Raw genomic sequence first — 25848 nt, 5'->3', positions numbered from 1 at the left:
CACCAATCGTTGGAGGTTTAAAAAAACCTGACCTCCGAGGGTGGTCCATGCTGGTTGGCCTTCGTGGAAGGGAGCCAGAGGACAAAATGGTCATGGGCCCAGGACAACTGTCGCACCTGCAACCCCTGACGTTTAGGGGAGGTGCTGGTGAACTCACCTGGCCTGAGGAACCCGTAAAACCCGAGATACATGGCTGCTTTAATAATCAAACTAGGAGAGTGCCCAAAAGGAAGTCCATCCAGCGCGGACGAGAGTCGCCTAAACATCTCGCCGGAGACAGGCTGCCTACGGGCGGGAGGGACGTCCCTGCACTTCTGGATCTCCCTAAGGGCAGCTTTTACCGCCTGCACTGAAAAAATGGAACCTCCATTCGGGTTATGAAGCATTGCGCAGTGCTGTATCCCCGCTAGGTACAGCTTGATGGTGTTGAATAACAGCCTGAGATTGCGGTGACAGTGGGCTATAAACGCCAGGGTGTAGGAGACATCGTCCAAGCCTCCTTGCAGGTGGGACCTGGCGAAACCTTCGTAAACCTTGACACCGGCTTGGTAGTTCCTGATGGTATTGGAGGAGAGGGAGTGCTGAACCAGGTTCCTGGCGTGAGCGAGGAGGGACTCTAGTCCATCACTAGAGACTGGAAGACCGGAAGGGGGAACCCCGAGGGGTCCGCTCCTGGCAGCACCTGAAAAAAGAGGGGGAAATTAAATCGGGACAGGGCATCTGCCGCCACGTTCTCGACCCCCGGGATATGACTGCAGAACACATGGAAATTATAAGTGAGGGAGAGCCAAACTAGTCTGCGCAGGAGGGACATGATCCTGGGGGATTTAGCCCGACCTTTTGTGATGATGTCCACCAACGCTTGGTTATCGGTGATGAACATCACCGGTGTGTTCGCCCAGCGATGACCCCACCTCTGGGCTGCCGCCACGATGGGGTAGAGCTCCAGGAGGGAAGATGAACTCAGATTTTCGGCGACTGACCAGATTTCTACGGGCCACTGGCCAGCCATCCAATGGGACCCAAAAATAGCGGCATACCCCCGGGACGCAGCAGCGTCCGAGAAAACGGTGGGGTATGACGGTGCCCATGATGGTACAAAAAGGGAGATCCCGTTCCAGGAGGATAGAAACAGGGACCACATGGCCAAGTCCACCCTGGCATGGCTGTCCAAGTGGACAATGCTGCTCTGGTCAGGAGCCGAAGGCAACAGCTGGAGCAACCTGGAGGTGAAAGCCCTGCCCTGGGGCATAATTCTGGAGGCGAAGTTGAAACGCCCCAGCAGGGATTGGAGCTCCACCCTGGACAGATAGCCCACGGACATGGCGTGGGAAATTGCCGCACGGCAACTCGCCAGTTTTTCCTCCGGGAGGCTGGCCTCCATCCGGATGGAATCCAGGGTGATGCCGAGGAACGTCACCCTATGGGCGGGGCCCTCAGTTTTTGCGTGGGCTATCGGGACCTGCAGGCTGGAAAAAATCTGAAGAAGAGTAGCCAGGTTGCCCGACCCGCCTTGTGGACCCTCGATGATCAGGAAGTCATCGAGGTAGTGGATGACCGTTGGTAATCCGCCATGGTGGACGAGGATCCAGTGCAGGGCCTTGGCAAATTGGTCGAACAACCAAGGGCTACTCTTCGACCGAAACGTGAGCCTGTTTGCGAAATAATAGTGATTGGCCCATCTAAGCCCGTAGTAACCCCATAAGTACGGTTTGACGGGGAGGAGCTTGAAAGCGTCTGAGATGTCCGCTTTTGCCAACCAGGAACCCCTGCCGGAGTTTACTATACCTTTAATCGCCTCGTCTATAGAGGAATATTTAATGGAGAACTCCTCGGATGGGATGAGCGAGTTGAGACTGGGGACGGCAGAGGCATGAGGCGCGGACAGGTCATAGATTAACCTTTTTTTATTTGTATTTTTTTTGGACACCAGGCCAATGGGATTGATGCGCCAGGAAGGAAACGGTATCGACTCAAGCGGCCCAATTAGGAACCCTTTGTAGACTTCTGCTTGGAGCAACTCCTCAACCGCTGCCGGGTCTTCATGTCACGGAACCATGAACCAGACGTACAACAAGAGATAAGTGAAAATAAGAAGGCTTTATTGAAAATAAAGCTGTAAAGCAAAAGTCCAAACGGATGGTGAAACCGAGCAGAGTCTTTGCGAAGCCAGAGGTCAGGAACCAGAAGGGTAGTCAGACGAAGCCAGGATCAGGAACCAGCAGGGTAGTCAGACGAAGCCAGGATCAGGAACCAGCAGGGTAGTCAGACGAAGCCAGGATCAGGAACCAGCAGGGTAGTCAGACGAAGCCAGGATCAGGAACCAGAAGCAGCAGCAGTCTTAGAAGCATGTGAACACAAGAGGACCAAGCAAGGAACTGAAGCCACAGACCTCCTATATATATGAGCTAGGCATCCAGCTCCTCCCAGGGGAAGGAGGAGCCGCAGGGTGGAAGGCTACAAGAAACCCAGAAACCAAGATGGCCGCCAGCACATGTCAAACGAAGGAGAGCAGCAAGCAGGTAAGACCATGACAGTACCTCCCCCTCAAGGGCCCCTCCTCCGCGGAGCACAAAACGGTTTCTGAGGGAAGCGTGCGTGGAAGGCTCGGAGCAAGGCAGGAGCATGGACATCTGCGGAGGGAACCCAGGAACGCTCCTCTGGACCATAACCACGCCAATGGACCAAAAACTGCAACCGACCGCGGACCAGGCGTGAGTCCAGGATATTGCTCACCTCATATTCCTCACGATTGCCCACTTGGACCGGACGAGGCCGAGGAACCGAGGAAGTGAAACGATTACACACCAGTGGCTTCAACAGGGAGACATGAAACACGTTGGAGATCCGCATGCCAGGAGGAAGCGCAAGGGCATAGGCTACCGGGTTTACCCTGCGAAGCACTCGGAAGGGACCAACAAAGCGAGGCGCCAGCTTGGGAGTGGGCACTCGAAGGTTGAGGTTGCGGGTGGACAACCATACACGGTCTCCGACCTGGTAGGAAGGAGCAGGCGCTCGTCTGCGATCAGCCTGGAGTCTCTGGCGCTGCGCAGAGACCTCAAGGGACTTCTGGATCTGTACCCAAGAAGCACGTAGGACGGAAAGGTGATCCTCCACAGCCGGAATATCCTGGGGAGAGAATACCTCCGGTAACACGGCAGGTTGGAACCCATAATTGGCCATGAAGGGAGACGTCCCAGAGGAAGAGTTCACCGCCGTGTTCCTGGCAAACTCAGCCCAAGGCAGGAGGTCAACCCAATTGTCTTGGTGGTCGGAGACATAGCAACGAAGGAATTGCTCCAAGGCCTGATTGGATCGTTCTGCGGCCCCATTGGACTGAGGGTGGTAGGCCGAGGAGAAGGAGAGATGAATCCCCAACTGGGAGCAAAAGGCGCGCCAGAACCTGGACACAAACTGACTCCCCCGATCCGACACAATCTCCTTAGGCAAACCGTGCAACCGGAAGACCTCCCTGGCAAAAATCGTGGCCAACTCTTGTGCAGAGGGTAACTTCTTGAGAGGAACACAGTGGCACATTTTGGAAAACCGATCCACAATCATGAGAATGACCGTATGGCCTCGGGATGCAGGGAGGTCCACAATGAAATCCATCCCCAGGTGTGACCATGGGCGCTCCCCGGTGGCTATGGGTTGCAGAAGGCCCAACGGAAGGTGCCGAGGGGACTTACTCTGGGCACAAACGGAGCATGCCGCTACATATGCGGCGATGTCGGAACGTAGGGAAGGCCACCAGAACAGACGTGAAACAGCCCAGGACAGCTGATTCTTTCCAGGATGCCCCGCGGTCTTGGAGTTATGGTAAGTTCGCAACAACCGAGTGCGCAACTCCTCAGGCACAAAACATCTGCCGTTGGGTCTCCCAGAGGGAGCACCAGATTGAGCCGCCAAAATCTGCTCACCCAGGGGAGAGGTCAGGCTGGTGCGAATGGCGGCCAGGATCTGATTCGGAGGTATGACCGAAGTCGGAACCGACTCCTCCCTGGACAGCTCGGAGTACTGCCGTGATAAGGCATCCGCCCTGATGTTCTTGGAACCGGGTAGGTAGGAGACCACGTAATTAAAACGTGACAAGAACAGAGCCCATCTGGCCTGACGTGGTGTCAATCTCTTGGCCTCAGAAAGGTAGGTCAGATTCTTGTGGTCCGTCAGGATGAGAACCGGAACCACCGAACCCTCAAGCAAGTGCCTCCATTCTTTAAGGGCCTGCACGATGGCCAATAACTCCCTGTCACCAATCTGATAGTTGCACTCCGCGGAAGACAGTTTCCGGGAGTAAAACCCACAAGGAAGCAGAGGACCCTCTGGTGTTCTACGCTGAGACAGAAGGGCGCCTACTCCCGTCTCAGACGCGTCCACCTCGAGGACAAAGGGCAACCCAGGGTTGGGATGCGACAGAATCGGAGCCGACACAAAGGCGGACTTTAGGGCCTCAAAAGCTCGGATGGCCTCAAGCGGCCAGACCTGGGAATTACTGCCCTTCCTGGTCAGATCCGTGAGAGGCTTGGCCAGCATGGAAAAGTCCCTGATGAACTTCCGATAATAATTGGCGAAGCCCAAAAAGCGCTGCAGGGAACGAAGACCACTGGGCTGGGGCCACTGTAAGACAGCGAAACCTTCTCAGGATCCATGAAGAACCCCTCAGCGGAAATGATGTAACCTAAGAAGGTTACCTGGGATCGGTGAAATTCGCATTTCTCAAGCTTACCGAACAGCTTGTTCTCTCGTAACCGTTGCAACACTCGTCTGACATCCAGAATGTGGGCCTCCATGGATTCAGAATATACCAAGATGTCATCCAAATAGACTACCACACACTGCTGCAACAGGTCACGGAAAACATCGTTGATGAATTCCTGAAAGACTGCGGGCGCATTGCACAACCCAAAGGGCATAACCAAGGATTCGTAATGACCGGTCCTGGTGTTAAACGCGGTCTTCCACTCATCGCCCGCCTTGATCCTTACCAGGTTATATGCCGCCCTCAGGTCGAGTTTGGTAAAGACCGTGGCCCCTTTAAGGCGATCGAACAGCTCGGAAATCAAGGGTATCGGGTAAGCGTTCTTGATCGTGATGCGATTGAGACCCCTGTAATCGATGCAAGGCCTCAACTCACCGCCCTTCTTTTTCACAAAGAAAAATCCAGCCCCTGCCGGGGACGAAGATTTGCGAATGTGTCCGCGTGAAAGCGCCTCCCTCACGTACTCCTCCATGGCCTCATTCTCCGCTACCGACAGTGGATAGACTTTGCCACGAGGAGGAACGGCACCAGATTGTAACTCTATGGCACAATCGTATGGGCGGTGCGGAGGTAGGGCAACCGCGCGCACCTTATCGAATACATCCCGGTACTCCTCGTATTCAGGAGGCAACAGAGAGTCCGAGGAAGTACACAGCAACTTGACAGACCCATGGATGCAACTAGCCCCACACTGCGGTGACCACGAGAGGATCTCGACCGATCTCCAATCGAAAGTCGGATTATGCTTCTGGAGCCAGGGGTACCCCAAGACCACCGAGTAGTGTGGAGACGAAATAACCTGGAGGCAGACCGACTCTCTGTGAACGGCACCAATGGCTATCCCCACTGGAAGGGTCTCATGAGTCACGTGTGGCGGCAGAAGGGGTCTGCCGTCTATCGCCTCAAGAGCCAGTGGGGAACCTCGAGCCTGCAGAGGAATGGAATTGGCGGCAGCGAACACACTATCAATGAACAAACCACCAGCACCAGAGTCCACCAACGCCTGGGTCGTCACCGAGCCCCCGACCCAGGAGAGGACAACAGTGATCAGTGGTTTGTCAACACGGGAAACCGGGGACAAGGAGACTCCACCCAAGATCTGCCCCCGACAGGATCTCAGGGTACGAGCGTTTCCCGGACGGTTCGGACATGCCAACCGAAAATGCCCACCGAGACCACAGTACATGCATCGGCCCTCGCGTCTCCGGAGTGCCCTCTCCCCCTCGGACAGGCGAGCAAACCCCAGCTGCATGGGTTCACCCCCAGACAAGTCATCCCCAGGAGGCGTGGGAGGAGAGGGAGGCACGGGTGGGACAGCAAACGTAGGCACCAATCTGTTAGAAGACCTCCGCAGGTTCTCCTTAAAGGAAGGTCTCTCCCTGAGTCTGGTGTCAATCAAAATCAGGAAAGAAATAAGAGACTCGAGCTCAACTGGTAGGTCCTTAGCTGCAACCTCATCCTTCAAGGCATCCGAGAGACCATGAGAGAAAGCAGCGACCAGAGCCTCATTATTCCAGCCCACCTCTGCTGCCAGGGTACGAAACTCAATGGCGTATTCAGCTACGGATCGTGAACCCTGTCTGATGGACATAAGGAGCTTCGCAGCAGAGGCAGCACGAGCCGGCACATCGAATACCTTCCGAAGAGAAGCAACAAAACCGGAAAACTTGGCAACCACCGGATTGTTGTTCTCCCATAAAGGGCTGGCCCAGGCCAAGGCCTTGTCCGAGAGCAGCGAGATCAAGAAGCCCACCTTTGATCTCTCAGTAGGAAAGGCATGTGGCAGCAACTCGAAATAAATGCCCACCTGGTTAAGGAAACCTCGGCACTGAGTTGGCTCTCCCCCAAAGCGCTGTGGAAGAGGGGCAGAACCGGTCATACCCCGAAACACCGCAGGCGCAACAACAGGTGTCGGGGTAGACTCTGGCGCAACAACCGGAGCGGCAGTAGGAGCGAGCCCAGGAGCGACAACCGACCCATCGGCAACGGGAGCGAAATGAGCCGTGCGTTCAAGCAGGGTTTGCAACGCCACAGCGAACCGACCCAACAGGTGATCCTGCTGATCAAGTCTGGCAACCAGCGTGGGTAGCGAGGATGGCCCTGTACCGTCAGAATTCATGGCTTGGTCCTAATGTCACGGAACCATGAACCAGACGTACAACAAGAGATAAGTGAAAATAAGAAGGCTTTATTGAAAATAAAGCTGTAAAGCAAAAGTCCAAACGGATGGTGAAACCGAGCAGAGTCTTTGCGAAGCCAGAGGTCAGGAACCAGAAGGGTAGTCAGACGAAGCCAGGATCAGGAACCAGCAGGGTAGTCAGACGAAGCCAGGATCAGGAACCAGCAGGGTAGTCAGACGAAGCCAGGATCAGGAACCAGCAGGGTAGTCAGACGAAGCCAGGATCAGGAACCAGAAGCAGCAGCAGTCTTAGAAGCATGTGAACACAAGAGGACCAAGCAAGGAACTGAAGCCACAGACCTCCTATATATATGAGCTAGGCATCCAGCTCCTCCCAGGGGAAGGAGGAGCCGCAGGGTGGAAGGCTACAAGAAACCCAGAAACCAAGATGGCCGCCAGCACATGTCAAACGAAGGAGAGCAGCAAGCAGGTAAGACCATGACACTTCAGAAGCCGACCTCAGGTTGCCGCCTTCCCAAGGCGTCTGCGGCAGGGCGATGAGGCCCGTGTGAAATCCCTCTGTGAAGCCGGACAGAAAGAACTGCACAAACCCCCAGTCGGGGTGGCCCTGCAGAAGGATTCCAAGGAGGTCGAGGTCAATGTCGGCTAGTCATAGCTGCTTCGCCGACCTCTTGGGACAGGCGGAACGCAGGTGAGCCCTGAAACACTGCGAGCAGATATGGAGGGCCCTGCAACTGTTGAAGCCGCAACCGTTCATGTTATAATTATTGCAGACCTGGCTCTTGCCCAGGTACACGATGGGCCTGCCCAGTTTGTCCACTCCGGACCTATCCTGGACAGGGTTTACCGCGTTCGGACACCAGTCCGCGGAATGGAAGATGGACTGGCACCCTGAGCAGGACGGGGCCCTGAGACCCGCGAAGTGGCGGCAGAACAATTCCATGTCTATATTTGCCCAATTGGTGACGAACTGGAATTGAGCCAGGGCAGCCGCAGCCTTCGCAGAGAAGGAGCGGTGATAGTCATAGAATGACGCGCCACCGTACTTATGCCCCAGATCGGTGACCAGATAGAGGTAGGAATCTAGTTCCTCCCTTCTTGTGGGCTGGGCCGAGCACACGATATCCCTGAACAGGCTGAACGCCAAAGCAAATTCCGGGATGGTGAGCTTTCGGTTCAGCCTTGCGTCCTTGGCCCTCAGGACAAGGGAGACGTCACCACAGTTGATGACCCTGTTCTCAGGGAGGTCCTGTGAGGCGATAAGGATGGACGCCAAGTTCACATCCTTTCCCGCCAGAATATCTTTCTTAATGCCGTCCGGGATGAAATGAGCCGGGGCCACCCTGGGAGTGAAAATGGCCGTACCTACGGAGGCCGTCTGAGGAACCACGGACTCGGCCGGAGGGTATGAAGCCTGGGGGGGTCGGGGCCCGGGACTCCAGTACCGAAACCCTGGACTGGGCATCAGTCACCATGCCGACCAAGGAGTCAATGCTGGCTTGCAGATGCCTCAAAGACTGTTGAGTGTCCGTGGTGCCCGGCTGGACGCCTGACGGACCCGGGGTGGTCATCAACCGCTTGTATGAGGGATGCCCCTTTTATTGAGTTCCGCGATGAGCCTGGGAACCGTCCAGCTTCTCAGGGACGTGTTGCCCGGCTGGCCTGAGACGGACGTTCCAGGGAGAGACATGGTGTCCTCTATGTCAGAAGCATGTGACATGCTTAAACCTGTAAAAAAAGAAATGGTCCCGAATGACTATATGAGATCGGAACGTAGTACGACTGGTGCCTACGAGAAGGCTTGAGTCGGTCTGGGCAACGTACCTGGCTTAGAGGCTACTACCTGTATCGATGTGTTGGGTCACCTGACCTTGATCCAAATGTCGCACAAGTGAACGATCAGGACACGTTCCTGAGAGGGCAAATCATAAGGTTCGGAAGGAAAAAGAGAACATAACTGAGGAGGGTGACGGGACTGGGTGAACCAGGAGATCGAGGTAGGTATGAGCCTGGGCGATCCAGGAGACAGAAGAAGGTGCGTGCCTGGGCGATCCAGGAGGCAGAGGTAGGTATGAGCCTGGATGAACCAGGAGACAGAGGTAGGTGCATGCCTGGGCGATCCAGGAGGCAGAGGTAGGTATGAGCCTGGACGAACCAGGAGACAGAGGTAGGTGCGTGCCTGGGCGATCCAGGAGGCAGAGGTAGGTGCGTGCCTGGGCGATCCAGGAGGCAGAGGTAGGTGTGAGCCTGGGTGATCCAGGAGACAGAAGTAGGTGTGAGCCTGGGTGATCCAGGAGACAGAAGTAGGTATGAGCCTGGCGAACCAGTAGATGAGACAGCAGCATATAACGTGAAGTACATACATATAACACATGGCACTGTCGCCACCATAGAATAGATGACTGCAGTGAGCGTTTATTGACCGCTGAATGGGTATGGCGTGCAATGATGACCTGGCCTACTCGTGGTGAGACCCCGGTTTCTTTGAACACCGTGCTGAAACTAGGTCCCTTCCACCCAGCAGGGACCCCGGGGCCCTCCCCCTAAATGAGGAACCGAGGATGACTTGCCTTCCTCCTGCTGCGGCACGGCGGGAGTGCGTATGAAATGGCTGGTGATTGGAACCTACCGATTTAATTGTATATATATATATATTTTTTTTATTATTATTATTATATTTTTTTTTTTGGCTGTTTGTGGGCATGGGCCGTCGTTGCCCAGGGGCTAGATACCCCTGCTTGCCGCGTGTGGCCTGTTTCGACGGGGGTGCCGGTCTGGGGGCCGTAGACCTAATAGTGAGGCCAGAATCGGGGTGTAATAGAAGAAGGGGAGGGACCCAGAGGGGACAGGGATGACCCAGGTAGGAGCCAAGGCACCGGAGCCGCCATGGCATGAATCGGCCGGGCCTGAATGGCGATTCCGGCGTGCGCTCCACCCTGGCGTGCGCTCCACCACCGGCTGAGGGACTCCGGCGTGCGCTCCAAGCTGGAACGCACGCCGACCACGTGACCCGGCTCATGCCTGGCGGCGAACTTCCGGCGTGCGCTCCACCCTGGAACGCACGCCGAACATGTGACCCAGCCCAGGCCCGACGGAGGCACTCCGGCGTGCGCTCCAAGCTGGAACGCACGCTGAATACGTGACCAGGCCCAGGCCTGGCTGAGGGACTCCGGCGTGCGCTCCAAGCCGGAACGCACGCCGACCACGTGACCCGGATCATGCCTGGTGGCGGATTTCCGGTGTGCACTCCATGCTGGTACGCACGTCGGCCTGCAGCGGAGCCCGAGGTAAGGACGGGGGAGGCCGTGTGGAGGGGGGAACCCGCGGGTCAGACCCTGTTCCCCCTGCTGTCTCGGGAGGGAGTTGGATGGGAAAAGACAGGGGAGAAACAAGAAAAGAAAAACAATTTTGGGCAGAAGTGTGTATCGGCACGCGTTCCACGCTGCAACGCACGCCGACTCAGGGAGCCGGAGGTATGTGACCGTCGCTGATGGAGCCCTTGTGGCGCATTGTTTGCACAGAATTACCTCACCTGAAGACGTGACGGCAGTGTATGAAAACGAAACGAAATGAACCAGATGAAAGCAACTCACGACGTGCACGGATGCAGTACCAGAGCAAGCGACTCCTTATCCAGACTGTGAACAGAAGCGCCCTGAGGAGCTGGGGGCTGGAGCTTAAGAAGGTAAGATGCCCCTCCCACAAATTCAGGCTGACTTTTCAGCCTTCCGCTTGATATCGGGGCCTATAGAAGCACTTTAGATGCTCACATCTTTAGTGCTTCTAGAATGGGTGAGCGGCTTTGTGCCAACCAGCTTGCCCTGCCCGAGTCTAGAAGACTGCCCGGATATGCAGGTCCACTGGCTCCATTTGTGATCGTGGCGGATGAAGGGTTTGCATTGACTCCCCATGTTATGCGGCCCTTCCCAAAGTGTGGTTTAGATGTCAGGAGGCGTATTTTCAACTAACGGTTGACTCGTGCCCGTCGGTATGTTGAGTGTGCTTTCTGAATATTCTCTAGCAAGTGGAGGGTGTTTCTGTCATCCATACAGATGGATCCGGAGAATGCTACCCTGGTGATTCAAGCTTGTGTTGTGATACACAACTTTACCAGGATTCACGAGGCTTCCTCTTCTGTTGACATGGAAGAAATTCCTGCGTCATCAGGTTTGGGTTTGGATAGGACCCTGCATAGACGAGCTGGGACTGCAGGCATTGCCATGGCAGTGTTTGATTTCTTCTGTTCTCGTTTTTTTTTTTTTTCAGATTATATGATATGATGTTTTCAAATAGATTTTATGTTGTAGTTGAGTGTAGGGACTCGCAAGAGAATGAGGAACCTTGACGTGGGCTTGCGGGCAGTGCTTTAAGTGGGCCAAAAGAGGTGCCGGTACTCTATTAGGCGCCGGTGCTCCCCCCCCCTGCACATCAGACCCCCCCATCACACACATATATATTAGTTCCTCTATGTACCAGTACAGTACCCCCCCCACCACCGCACATTCGTTCCTCTCTGTACCAGTACCCCCCTGCACATCAGACCCCCCCCCCCCACTCATCACACACACACACATTAATTCCTCTCTGTACCAGTACCCCCCTGCCAGGGGGGTACTGGTACAGAGAGGAATTAATGTGTGTGTGTGTGTGATGAGGGGGGGGTCTGATGTGCAGGGGGGTACTGGTTCAGAGAGGAACGAATGTGCGGTGGTGGGGGGGGGGGGGGGTACTGGTACATAGAGGAACTAATATATATGTGTGTGATGGGGGGTCTGATGTGCAGAGGGGTACTGGTACAGAGAGGCACTAATGTGTGGTGGTGGTGGGGGGGGGGGTACTGGTAAAGAGAGGAACTAATGTGTGTGATGAGGGGGGGGGGTGTCTGATGTGCAGGGGGGTACTGGTACAGAGAGGAAGTACCCCCCCCCCCCCCCACCACCACCGCACATTCGTTCCTCTCTGTACCAGTACCCCCCTGCACATCAGACCCCCCCCCCCCCCCCTCATCACACACATTAATTCCTCTCTGTACCAGTACCCCCCTGCCAGGGGGGGGGGGGGTACTGGTACAGAGAGGAACTAATGTGTGTGGGGGGAGGGGGGGTGCCTGTCACTCACCAGTACTCTTCAGAAGTTGGATTCCAAAGCAAAGTCGATGTTCTTTGCTGCACCGTCCGACTCCTGACTCCAAGGAGGACCAGTCACTGGTCGCCGCACTGATCGCTCCTCAGTCACAGGCGCGCGGGAAGGAGTTGACGTCACCTAACGTGAGGTCAACTCCCTGCCTGCGCCAGCCTGAGCCGTACTCTGCAACGACCCGCCCCCCTCCACTAGCTGCCCAGCCAACGACATTAGGGAGGAGATACTGCCAGCTCTCCGCTGCGCTCCGGTACCGGAAACCCACGTACTGGGCGCACGGAGAGGTGCTGGTACTCTCCAGGGCAATTTTTGGAAGTGGCGGTACTGAGTACCGCCGCGTTCCGGCCCACTTCAAGCACTGCTTGCGGGCTTAGGTTTTGGGCCGTAAAAATATTAAAGGTGAATATAATTAATAAAGATGCTTTTAAAAGTCGACTGTTTTAAACATCAATAATCGAGTTGATATATGGTCCTAAAAACCTTCTAATATGGAAAAAGTACACTGGATTTCCATAGACGGTGTCTGCTGCGGACAGTTAAATTATCCGCGCCACATCTCCTGTGTAAAGTGTGCGCATCCCTAATATCAGTGACATCCAGTGTACTTTTCCCGTAGATGGTGTCCATCCATAGACAGTGTCCGCTGCGGACAGTTAAATTATCCTCACCACATCTCCTGTGTAAAGTGTGCGCATTCCAAACATTTCCAGTGTACTTTTTCAATAGACGGTGTCCGCTGCGGACAGTGAGATTAGCTGCGCCACATCTCCAGTGTAAAGTGTGCGCATCCAAAAAATATCTGTGACATCCAGTGTACTTTTTCAACAGACGGTGTCCGCTGCGGACAGTGAGATTACCAGTGCCACATCTCCAGTGTAACGTGTGCGCCCCAAAATTTTATCTATCACATACAGTGTACTTTTTATGTACACGCTTTGGACAGTGACATTACCGGTGGTACCTCTCCTGAATAACTTTCCTCATCCCAAATACCTGTGGCATTCCCTGTAATCTTTTTATTAGCGGCTGGTGACAGCATTGACATTATCTGCGGGATATCTCCTGTGTGACATTTTAACATCCCAAATACCTTTTTAAATTTTTTTGCGCATACACTTCAAAATCCTACGCTACTGTACGTGTGACATACTTTCCAGAATATATCACATTTAAAATGAAGAAGGCGAGCAGCAAGGGACGGGGAAGTGGCCGTGATGCTGATGGTGCACGCAGAGGCCGTAGCCCTGGGCGCGTTCAAACTGTGCCTTCTGCCAGAGCACAAGAAAAACAGTCATCCACGTTACCTAGCTTCAAGTCACAGTTTGCAGGGCGGCGCAGGACACCAATCTTGAGGTCAGACTAGTGCGGTTGGTTGGATTGTAGCAGATAATGCTTCCAGTCGGTTAAACACCACCCTGTCCACCCTGTCTTCCACCAAGTCCAGTCTTGATACTCCTTCCTCCCACCATGGAGAATCTGGCCAAACAAGTGATCCCATACTCGGATATTCCGAGGACCTCTTTTCCTCGCCATTCCTTGATTTGGCCCTCTCGCTAAGCACGCTTGAAGAGGGACAGATCTTGTGTCCTGATTCCCAAACTCTTGAGCATCCACAATCACAAGAAGATGACGGTGGGGAATGGCAATTACTGTTTAATAAGGTGGATGATGATGAGACACAGTTCCCAATAACTCAACAGCAATTACTGTCTTAAGAGGTTGAGGAAGAGAATGAGACACAGTTGTCAATCACTGAGGTTGTGGTTAGGTCAACAAGTCAGGAGGATGAGCAGAGTGAGGAAGTGGAAGAAGAGGTGGTGGACCATGAAGTCACTGACCCAACCTGGGAAGGTGGAAAGCCGAGTGAGGACCGCAGTACAGAGGGGGAGGGATCTTCCGCACCGCAACAGGCTGGAAGAGGCAGTAGGGTGGCAAAAGGGAGAAGGTGGGCCACACCAAAAAGGCCCGCAACTGTTCCCTGAAGCACACCCTTGCGGAAATCTCCCTTGTCAAGGGGTGGTTGTTCCGCAGTCTGGCGCTTATTTGAGGAAAGTGCGGACTACAAAAGAATTGTAATCTGCAAACTGTGCCATACAAAAATAAGCAGGGGCGTGAACACTAGGAACCTCACCACCACCAGCATGATCCGCCACATGGCATCAAAGCACCGTAATAGGTGGGCCGAACGCCTGGGTCCAGAATCTGTGTCTGCGGGTCACACTACTGCCTCCTCTTCCCCTGTGTTATGTGCTGGCCAATCCCCTGTCGAAGGCGCATGCCCAGATGCCTCCCGCCCTGAACCTGGACCTTTGCAAGCACTATCAGCGACCATATCCACTTCCGTGTCCCAGCACAGCGTACAAATGTCCTTACCCCTGGCATTTGAACGCAGCTTTTCAAATTACTGGCCCTGGAAATGTTGCCATTTAGGCTTGTGGACACTGAGGCCTTCTGCGGCCTCGTGTCAGCGGCCGTCCCACGTTACGCAGTCCCCAGCCGCCACTATTTTTCAAGGTGTGCCATGCCCGCCTTACACCAACATCCTGTAACATCACATGTGCCCTGACCAACACAGTTACTGGGAAGGTCCACTTAACCATGGACACACGGACAAGTGCATTCGGCCAGGGATGCTACATTTCCCTGACGTAACACTGGGTGAATGTTGTGGAGGCCGGGAGCGAGTCGTACCCTGGGATTGCACAGGTGCTACCGACACCAAGGATTGAGGGCCCTAATTCCATCAGGGTTTGCGCCACCACCTACGTTAGTGGCTCCAACCCCCACTTCTCCTCCTCCACTTCCACCTCTGAATTATCCGCGTGTAGCACCAGTCAGTCATCAGTCGGTAGCTGGAAGCAGTGTAGCACTGCAGTGGGAAAGCGGCAACAGGCAGTGCTGAAGCGGATATGCCGCAGAGCTGTGGCAGGGGATAAGAGACCAGACTGAGCTGTGGCTCTTGCCACTCAACCTAGAACCAGGCATGGTTGCGTCTGATAATGGCCGTAACTTGGTGGCGGCTTTGGAGCTCGGAAAGCTCACACACATCCCATGCCTAGCCCACGTCTTAAACTTAGTGGTTCAGTGGTTGCTCAAAAGCTACCCCAATTTGCCTGAGCTACTGGTGAAGTTGTGCCGCGTGTGTGCACATTTCCGCAAGTCATCAACGATGCAGCAGCGCTTGAAATTGCCAGTTCACCGGCTGTTGTGCGACTTGAGCACGCGCTCAAATTCGACGTTCCACATGTTGGCCAGGCTTTGTGAGCAGCAGAGGGCAGTAGTGGAATACCAGCTGCAAAATGGTCGTCGCCTTTCCAGTCAGCTTCCGCTATTCACAAGTGAGGAGAGGGCATGGATGTCTGACCTCTGTGAGGTTTTAAGAAACTTTGAGGAATTAACACAGACGGTGAGCGTCGATTACGCTATTATCTGAGTAACCATCCCACTTCTGTGTCTACTCAAACGCTCGCTGTTCACAATTAAGGACGACGCTTCGCATGTGGAAGAGGTGGAAATGGGGGAAGACATTACACAGGGTGATAGCCAGACCACCCTCTTTTCATCTTCTCAGTACGAATTGGACGATGAATAGGAGGAGATGCAGGAGACGGTTGCCTCCGCTACAGAGGGCACTAACCACGGCGAACGCGGATTTCCGCAAATGTTCGCGAACGGGCGAACCACCATAGACTTCAATAGGCAGGCAAATTTTAAAACCCACAGGGACTCTTTCTGCCCACAATAGTGATGTAAAAGTTGTTTCAAGGGGACTAACACCTGGACTGTGGCATGCCAGAGGGGGATCCATGGCAAAACTCCCATGGAAAATTATGTAGTTGACGCAGAGTCGGGTTTTAATCCATAAAGGGCATAAATCACCTAACATTCCTAAATTGTTTGGAATAACGTGCTTTAAAACATCCAGTGTGTGTATACCATCAGGTACGATGTTGTATCGATCAGGTAGTGTAAGGGTTACGCCCGCTTCACAGTGACAGACCAAACTCTGACAGACCAAACTCCCCGTTTAACGCACCGCAAACAGTCCATTTGCACAACCGCAAACTCTCCATTTGCACAAGGTTGGATACCAAGCTAGCCATGTCCTGTTCCTTGTCCTCACTGATGTCATTGAAGGTCTCTTCCTCCACCCAGCCACATACAACACCAAGGGTCCCCGAAAGGTGACAACAAGCCCCCTGGGACGCCTGCTGTGGTTGGTCTTCCACCTCCTTAAAGCCACCTTCCTCCTCTGACTCCTCTTCTTCAGACTCCTCTCTCTGCGTTGCCGCAGGTCCAGCAATCGACGACGACAAGGCTGCTTCTGGTGGTGATGGTGACCACAACTCTTCCTCTTCATGCTCATCTACGGCCTGATCCAGCACTCTTCGCAGGGCACGCTTCAGAAAAAACGCATATGGGATGAGGTCGATGATGTTGCCCTGGGTTTGACTGACCAGGTTTTTCACCTCTGCAAAAGGACGCATGAGCCTACAACCATTGTGCATGAGCGTTCAGTAACGCGGCCAAAAAATACCCAGCTCCGCAGAGGCTGTCCTCTTTTTTTTAAATTAAAAAAAGCTGTTCTTACCAGTTTAATCTCTGTTTTGTCCCCTATCAGGGGCCGGTGTATGGAATAGATTTTAGGAACCGGGAGATGGAAAAAGATGGTTGGTCGGTCCTCTTACTTCCAATTTGGGGCACTGCGCGTGCGCCGTGCAATGTACTGTGCCACCCTATAGGAGTGGTGTGTTAAGTAGTACTATTCTTATCAGTTTAATCCATGTTACGTCCCCTATCAGGGGACGTGTATCGAATAGATTTTAGACAACCGCAAAGAGTTGTCAATAGTTGACACACTCATGACATAAATTTTATTCCTCTATGTGTCAATCTTGGTGTAGTGATGACTGTGCTCGTGCGCACGTTTGGGAGATTGCAGGCGATGGGGTTTTTTCAAAGCCTATGGTCGTGCTCAGGTAGTTCAGTGACAGTTAAGTGACCCAGAAAACAATGATTCTGCAGTGTGGGCCCATTGTTGGCCTAGTAGGCTTTAATGATCACCTTAGATGATCACAAAGAAAATTTATGTTTTTTCTATGCAAAATTTTCCAGCCGATCGCTTTTGGTCTGTTCACAATGAAGCAACGACCTTATCATCTGGGGTGTGCCAACATTGCCAACACACTCATAGAGGTGATCGCTTCATTGTGATACGCAAGCCCCTTCACCACAACAAGGTAACGATCACGAAGGGGAATTGACACATGTATGTGCCTTTTTTTTGTTTTGTTTTTGCAGCCCCAGTGCAGCACCAGAGGCCAGAAAAATTAGGCATGTACACATGCCTGAAAAATTAGGTATTGTTGCAGCTGCTGCTGTAGCAGCGGCCGGAAAAATTGATGTTTTCCAGGCAGAAAGTGCACTAAAACATTGCGGCTTGAACCCTAGTTGGTGGCGGAGAAGTCACGCAAGTCATCCGGCATGCAGAGATTAAATACAGCAGCGTGTGGACCATTTTTAGCCCAAGGCATCTCATCAGGCCTTTTTTAGTCAAATGCATCCCCCCACTGTCAGTCCCTTCGGGATCCATGCCTCATTCATCTTAATAAAGGTGAAGTAATCTAGACTTTTTTAACCTAGGCGACTCTTCTCAGTGACAATACCACCTGCTGCGCTGAAGGTCCTTTCTGACAGGACACTTGAAGCGGGGCAGGCCAGAAGTTCAATCGCAAATTGGGATAGCTCAGGCCACAGGTCAAGCCTGCATACCCAGTAGTCAAGGGGTTCATCGCTCCCCAGAGTGTCGATATCTGCAATTAAGGCGAGGTAGTCTGCTACCTGTCGGTCGAGTCGTTCTCTGAGGGTGGACCCCGAAGGGCTGTGGTGATGCGTAGGACTTAAAAAGCTTTGCATGTCGTCCATCAACAACACGTCTGTAAAGTGTCCCATACTTTTTAACTTGTTTTGGAACTGCTGCATCCTTTCCGACTTCCGGTAATTCGGTAACATTTCAGGCACTTTTTGCTTATAACGGGGGTCTAGTAGCGTGGCCACCCAGTACAGGTCGTTCTCCTTCAGCCTTTTTATACGAGGGTCCCTCAACAGGCATGACAGCATGAAAGACCCCATTTGCACAAGGTTGGATGCCGAGCTACTCATGTCCCGTTCCTCATCCTCACTGATCTCATTGAAGGTCTGTTCTTCCCCCCAGCCACGTACAACACCACGGGTACCAGATAGGTGACAACGAGCACCCTGGGATGCCTGCTGTGGTTGGTCTTCCTCCTCCTCAAAGCCACATTCCTCCTTTGACTCCTCTTCCTCATACTCCTCTTCCAGCGTAGTAGCAGGTCCAGCAAGCGATGATGATAAGGCGGTTTCTGGTGGTGATGGTGACCACAACTCTTCCTCTTCCTCTTCCTCTTCACGCTCATCTACGTCCTGATCCAGGGCACGCTCCAGGAAGAAAACAAATGGGATGATGTCGCTGATGGTGCCGTCGGTGTGACTGACTAGGTTTGTCACCTCCTCAAAAGGACGCATGAGCCTACAGGCATTGCGCATGAGCGTCCAGTAACGTGGCAAAAAAATACCCAGCTCTGCAGAGGCTGTCCTAGCACCCCAGTCATACAAATACTCGTTGACTGCTTTTTCTTGTTGGAGCAGGCGGTCGAACATTAGGAGTGTTGAATTCCAACGTGTCGGGCTGTCGCAAATCAAGCGCCTCACTGGCATGTTGTTTCGCCACTGAATATCGGAAAAGTGCGCCATGGCCGTGTAGGAACGCCTGAAATGGCCACACACCTTCCTGGCCTGCTTGAGGACGTCCTGTAAGCCTGGGTACTTATGCACAAAGCGTTGTACGATCAGATTCAACACATGTGCCATGCACGGCACATGTGTCAACTTGCCCAAATTCAATGCCGCCAACAAATTGCTTCTGTTGTCACACACCACTTTGCCCATCTCCAGTTTGTGCAGGGTCAGCCACTGATCCACCTGTGCGTTCAGGGCGGACAGGAGTGCTGGTCCGGTGTGACTCTGGCAAGTCAACCCCAAGACGGCGTGACACTGTCGTATCCGGGATGTGGAATAGCCCCTGGGGAGCTGGGGGGTGCAATTGATGTGGAGCAAGACGTAGCAGCAGAAGAGGACTCAGCCAAGGAGGTTAGCGAAGAGGATAGAGTAGGAGGAGTAGAGGAGGTGGCAGCAGGCCTGCCTGCAAGTCGTGGCAGTGTCACCAACTCCTCTGCAGAGCCACGCATTCCATGCTTGTCAGCCGTCAGCAGGTTTACCCAATGCACAGTGTACGTGATATACCTGCCCTGACCGTGCTTTGCAGACCAGGTATCAGTGGTCAGATGGGCCAGGTACCTTCCACTGCAGTGTCCCAATAGCAACAAATTTTTTGAAGGCCTCAGACTCCACCAGCTTGTATGGTAAAAGCTGGCGGGCTAAGAGTTCCGACAAGCTAGCTGTCAGACGCCGGGCAAGGGGGTGACTCTGTGACATTGGCTTCTTACGCTCAAACATTTCCTTGACAGACACCTGACTGTGGGCAGATGAGCAGGAACTGCTGAAGGTGAAAGGCGGAGGGGCGGGTGGTTGAGAGAGGGCAAGGAGGACAGCAGTGGTTGACGTCGCTGAAGATGCTGGACCAGGAGGAGGATGGTGACTTTGAGTTTGTGTGCTGCTTGTACTCATCATGTGTTGATCCCATAGGCGTTTGTGATGTGAGATCATGTGCCTTCTCAAAGCAGTTGTACCTAGGTGGGTGTTGGACTTCCCACGACTCAGTTTCTTTTGGCACAGGTTGCAAATGGCATCGCTGTTATCAGAGGCAGACACACACGAAAAATGCCACACTGCTGAGCTTTGCAATGATGGCATTCTGGTGGTGGCAACAGCATGCGTTGATTGACGTGCTGTCTGGCTGACCCCGGGTGCCGATACATGCTGTCTGACTGTGCCACTAGCTCCTTGCGACGACCTCCCCCTGCTTACAACTCGTCTCCTCCTCCTCTCTGTCTCCCCATCTGAACTTTCCCTCTGTTCTTCTTCTCTTCGAGCGGGCACCCACGTGACATCCACTGACACATCGTCATCATCAACCGCTTCACTTGTATCTGACAACTCAGCAAAGGAAGCAGCAGCGGGTACAACATTATCATCATCACACCGTACGTCCATGTGTGTAATGCTGCCTGACTGAGATATATCCCTGTTATCTACATCCTCTGGCAATAATGGTTGGCAATAATGGTTGTGCATCACTCATTTCTTCCAACTGATGTGTAAATAACTCCTCTGACAGATTAAGTGAAGCGGCTGTGGTGCTAGTGTTGGTGGTGGTGGCGGGCGGGCGAGTGGTAACTTGAGAGGTGCCCGAAGCTGAGCTGGAGGAGGATGGTGCGTCAAGGTTCCGAGCGGAAGCTGTAGAAGATTGGGTGTCCTGTGTAAGCCAGTCAACTATGTCCTCAGAATTTTTCGAGTTCAGGGTACGTGGCCTCTGAACACTGGGCATTATTCTAGGGCCAAAGGAAATAACAGCACCACGACCACGACGGCCCCTGCGGGGTGGCCTGTCTCTGACTGTCATTTTTTTTATTTTTATTAGTGGTACTATGCGTGCAAGGTACTGTGCCACCCGATATGAGTGGTTGGCAGTGGGCACAGTACAGTCTGTGGGCCTGACACTCACTGGCAGGAAACTGCAATTATATAACAGAGAAAAAATTAAATGACTTTATTATCTGCAAGGTACTGTGCCACCCGATATGAGTGGTGGGCACTGGCAGTGGGCACAGTACAGTCAGTGGGCCTGACACACACTGGCAGGCAACTGCAATTATATGACAGAGAAAAAATTAAATGACTTTTTTATCTGCAAGGTACTGTGCCATCCGATATGAGTGGTGGGCACTGGCAGTGGGCACAGTACAGTCAGTGGGCCTGACACACACTGGCAGGCAACTGCAATTACATTACAGAGAAAAAAATTAATGACTTTTTTATCTGCAAGGTACTATGCCACCCGATATGAGTGGTGGGCACTGGCAGTGGGCACAGTACAGTCTGTGGGCCTGACACACACTGGCAGGCAACTGCAATTATATTACAGAGAAAAAATTAAATGACTTTTTTATCTGCAAGGTACTGTGCCACCCGATATGAGTGGTTGGCAGTGGGCACAGTACAGTCTGTGGGCCTGACACTCACTGGCAGGCAACTGCAATTATATTACAGAGAAAAAATGTAATGACTTTTTTATCTGCAAGGTACTGTGCCACCCGATATGAGTGGTGGGCACAGTACAGTCAGTGGGCCTGACACACACTGGCAGGCCACTGCAATTATATTACAGAAAAAATTAAATGACTTTTTTATCTGCAAGGTACTGTGCCACCCGATATGAGTGGTGGGCACTGGCAGTGGGCACAGTACAGTCTGTGGGCCTGACACACACTGGCAGGCAACTGCAATTATATTAATGGGTAAAAATTAAATGACTTTTTTATCTGCAAGGTACTGTGCCACCCGATATGAGTGGTGGGCACTGGCAGTGGGCACAGTACAGTCAGTGGGCCTGACACACACTGGCAGGCAACTGCAATTATATTACAGAGAAAAATGTAATGCCTTTTTTATCTGCAAGGTACTGTGCCACCCGATATGAGTGGTGGGCACTGGCAGTGGGCACAGTACAGTCAGTGGGCCTGACACACACTGGCAGGCAACTGCAATTATATTAAAGGGTAAAAATTTTATGACTTTTTATCTGCAATGTACTGTGCCACCCGATATGAGTGGTGGGCACTGGCAGTGGGCACAGTACAGTCTGTGGGCCTGACACACACTGGCAGGCAACTGCAATTATATTAAAGGGTAAAAATTAAATGACTTTTTTATCTGCAAGGTACTGTGCCATCCGATATGAGTGGTGGGCAGTGGGCACAGTACAGTCTGTGGGCCTGACACTCACTGGCAGGCAACTGCAACTATATAACAGAGAAAAAATGAAATGACTTTTTTTATCTGCAAGGTACTGTGCCACCCGATATGAGTGGTGGGCACTGGCAGTGGGCACAGTACAGTCAGTGGGCCTGACACACACTGGCAGGCAACTGCAATTATATTAAAGGGTAAAAATTAAATGACTTTTTTTTATCTGCAAGGTACTGTGCCACCCGATGAGTGGTGGGCACCGGCAGTGGGCACAGTACAGTCAGTGGGCCTGACACACACACTGGCAGGCCACTGCAATTATATTACAGAAAAAAATTAATGACTTTTTTATCTGCAAGGTACTGTGCCACCTGATATGAGTGGTGGGCACTGGCAGTGGGCACAGTACAGTCTGTGGGCCTGACACACACTGGCAGGCAACTGCAATTATATTACAGAGAAAAATGATATGACTTTTTTATCTGCAATGTACTGTGCCACCCGATATGAGTGGTGGGCACTGGCAGTGGGCACAGTACAGTCAGTGGGCCTGACACACACTGGCAGGCAACTGCAATTATATTAAAGGGTAAAAATTTTATGACTTTTTATCTGCAATGTACTGTGCCACCCGATATGAGTGGTGGGCACTGGCAGTGGGCACAGTACAGTCTGTGGGCCTGACACACACTGGCAGGCAACTGCAATTATATTAAAGGGTAAAAATTAAATGACTTTTTTATCTGCAAGGTACTGTGCCACCCGATATGAGTGGTGGGCAGTGGGCACAGTACAGTCTGTGGGCCTGACACTCACTGGCAGGCAACTGCAACTATATAACAGAGAAAAAATTAAATGACTTTTTTTATCTGCAAGGTACTGTGCCACCCGATATGAGTGGTGGGCACTGGCAGTGGGCACAGTACAGTCAGTGGGCCTGACACACACTGGCAGGCAACTGCAATTATATTACAGAGAAAAATGTAATGACTTTTTTATCTGCAAGCTACTGTGCCACCCGATATGAGTGGTGGGCACTGGCAGTGGGCACATTACAGTCAGTGGGCCTGACACACACTGGCAGGCAACTGCAATTATATTACAGAGAAAAATGTAATGACTTTTTTATCTGCAAGGTACTGTGCCACCCGATATGAGTGGTGGGCACTGGCAGTGGGCACAGTACAGTCAGTGGGCCTGACACACACTGGCAGGCAACTGCAATTATATTAAAGGGTAAAAATTTTATGACTTTTTATCTGCAATGTACTGTGCCACCCGATATGAGTGGTGGGCACTGGCAGTGGGCACAGTACAGTCTGTGGGCCTGACACACACTGGCAGGCTACTGCAATTATATTAAAGGGTAAAAATAAAATGACTTTTTTATCTGCAAGGTACTGTGCCACCCAATATGAGTGGTGGGCAGTGGGCACAGTACAGTCTGTGGGCCTGACACTCACTGGCAGGCAACTGCAATTATATTACAGATAAAAAAGTAATTACTTTTTTATCTGCAAGGTACTGTGCCACCCGATATGAGTGGTGGGCACAGTACAGTCAGTGGGCCTGACACACACTGGCAGGCAACTGCAATTATATTAAAGGGTAAAAATTAAATGACTTTTTTTTTATCTGCAAGGTACTGTGCCACCCGATATGAGTGGTGGGCACCGGCAGTGGGCACAGTACAGTCAGTGGGCCTGACACACACTGGCAGGCAACTGCAATTATATTACAGAGAAAAATGTAATGACTTTTTTATCTGCAAGGTACTGTGCCACCCGATATGAGTGGTGGGCACTGGCAGTGGGCACAGTACAGTCAGTGGGCCTGACACACACTGGCAGGCAACTGCAATTATATTAAAGGGTAAAAATGTTATGACTTTTTATCTGCAATGTACTGTGCCACCCGATATGAGTGGTGGGCACTGGCAGTGGGCACAGTACAGTCTGTGGGCCTGACACACACTGGCAGGCTACTGCAATTATATTAAAGGGTAAAAATAAAATGACTTTTTTATCTGCAAGGTACTGTGCCACCCAATATGAGTGGTGGGCAGTGGGCACAGTACAGTCTGTGGGCCTGACACTCACTGGCAGGCAACTGCAATTATATTACAGAGAAAAAATGTAATTACTTTTTTATCTGCAAGGTACTGTGCCACCCGATATGAGTGGTGGGCACAGTACAGTCAGTGGGCCTGACACACACTGGCAGGCAACTGCAATTATATTAAAGGGTAAAAATTAAATGACTTTTTTTTTATCTGCAAGGTACTGTGCCACCCGATATGAGTGGTGGGCACCGGCAGTGGGCACAGTACAGTCAGTGGGCCTGACACACACTGGCAGGCAACTGCAATTATATTACAGAGAAAAATGCTATGACTTTTTTATCTGCAATGTACTGTGCCATCCGATATGAGTGGTGGGCACTGGCAGTGGGCACAGTACAGTCTGTGGGCCTGACACTCACTGGCAGGCAACTGCAATTATATTACAGAGAAAAAATGTAATGACTTTTTTATCTGCAAGGTACTGTGCCACCCGATATGAGTGGTGGGCACAGTACAGTCAGTGGGCCTGACACACACTGGCAGGCCACTGCAATTATATTACAGAAAAAATGAAATGACTTTTTTTATCTGCAAGGTACTGTGCCACCTGATAAGAGTGGTGGGCACTGGCAGTGGGCACAGTACAGTCAGTGGGCCTGACACACACTGGCAGGCAACTGCAATTATATTAAAGGGTAAAAATTAAATGACTTTTTTTTATCTGCAAGGTACTGTGCCACCCGATGAGTGGTGGGCACCGGCAGTGGGCACAGTACAGTCAGTGGGCCTGACACGCACACTGGCAGGCCACTGCAATTATATTACAGAAAAAAATTAATGACTTTTTTATCTGCGAGGTACTGTGCCACCTGATATGAGTGGTGGGCACTGGCAGTGGGCACAGTACAGTCTGTGGGCCTGACACACACTGGCAGGCAACTGCAATTATATTACAGAGAAAAATTATATGACTTTTTTATCTGCAATGTACTGTGCCACCCGATATGAGTGGTGGGCACTGGCAGTGGGCACAGTACAGTCAGTGGGCCTGACACACACTGGCAGGCAACTGCAATTATATTAAAGGGTAAAAATTTTATGACTTTTTATCTGCAATGTACTGTGCCACCCGATATGAGTGGTGGGCACTGGCAGTGGGCACAGTACAGTCTGTGGGCCTGACACACACTGGCAGGCAACTGCAATTATATTAAAGGGTAAAAATTAAATGACTTTTTTATCTGCAAGGTACTGTGCCACCCGATATGAGTGGTGGGCAGTGGGCACAGTACAGTCTGTGGGCCTGACACTCACTGGCAGGCAACTGCAACTATATAACAGAGAAAAAATTAAATGACTTTTTTTATCTGCAAGGTACTGTGCCACCCGATATGAGTGGTGGGCACTGGCAGTGGGCACAGTACAGTCAGTGGGCCTGACACACACTGGCAGGCAACTGCAATTATATTACAGAGAAAAATGTAATGACTTTTTTATCTGCAAGCTACTGTGCCACCCGATATGAGTGGTGGGCACTGGCAGTGGGCACAGTACAGTCTGTGGGCCTGACACACACTGGCAGGCAACTGCAATTATATTACAGAGAAAAAATTAAATGACTTTTTTATCTGCAAGGTACTGTGCCACCCGATATGAGTGGTGGGCACTGGCAGTGGGCACATTACAGTCAGTGGGCCTGACACACACTGGCAGGCAACTGCAATTATATTACAGAGAAAAATGTAATGACTTTTTATCTTCAAGGTACTGTGCCACCGATATGAGTGGTGGGCACTGGCA

This window comes from Bufo bufo, chromosome 2 (assembly GCF_905171765.1).
Source record: "Bufo bufo chromosome 2, aBufBuf1.1, whole genome shotgun sequence".
NCBI classification, from domain to species: Eukaryota; Metazoa; Chordata; class Amphibia; order Anura; family Bufonidae; genus Bufo; species Bufo bufo.
Note: the sequence above shows the minus strand (reverse complement) of the source record.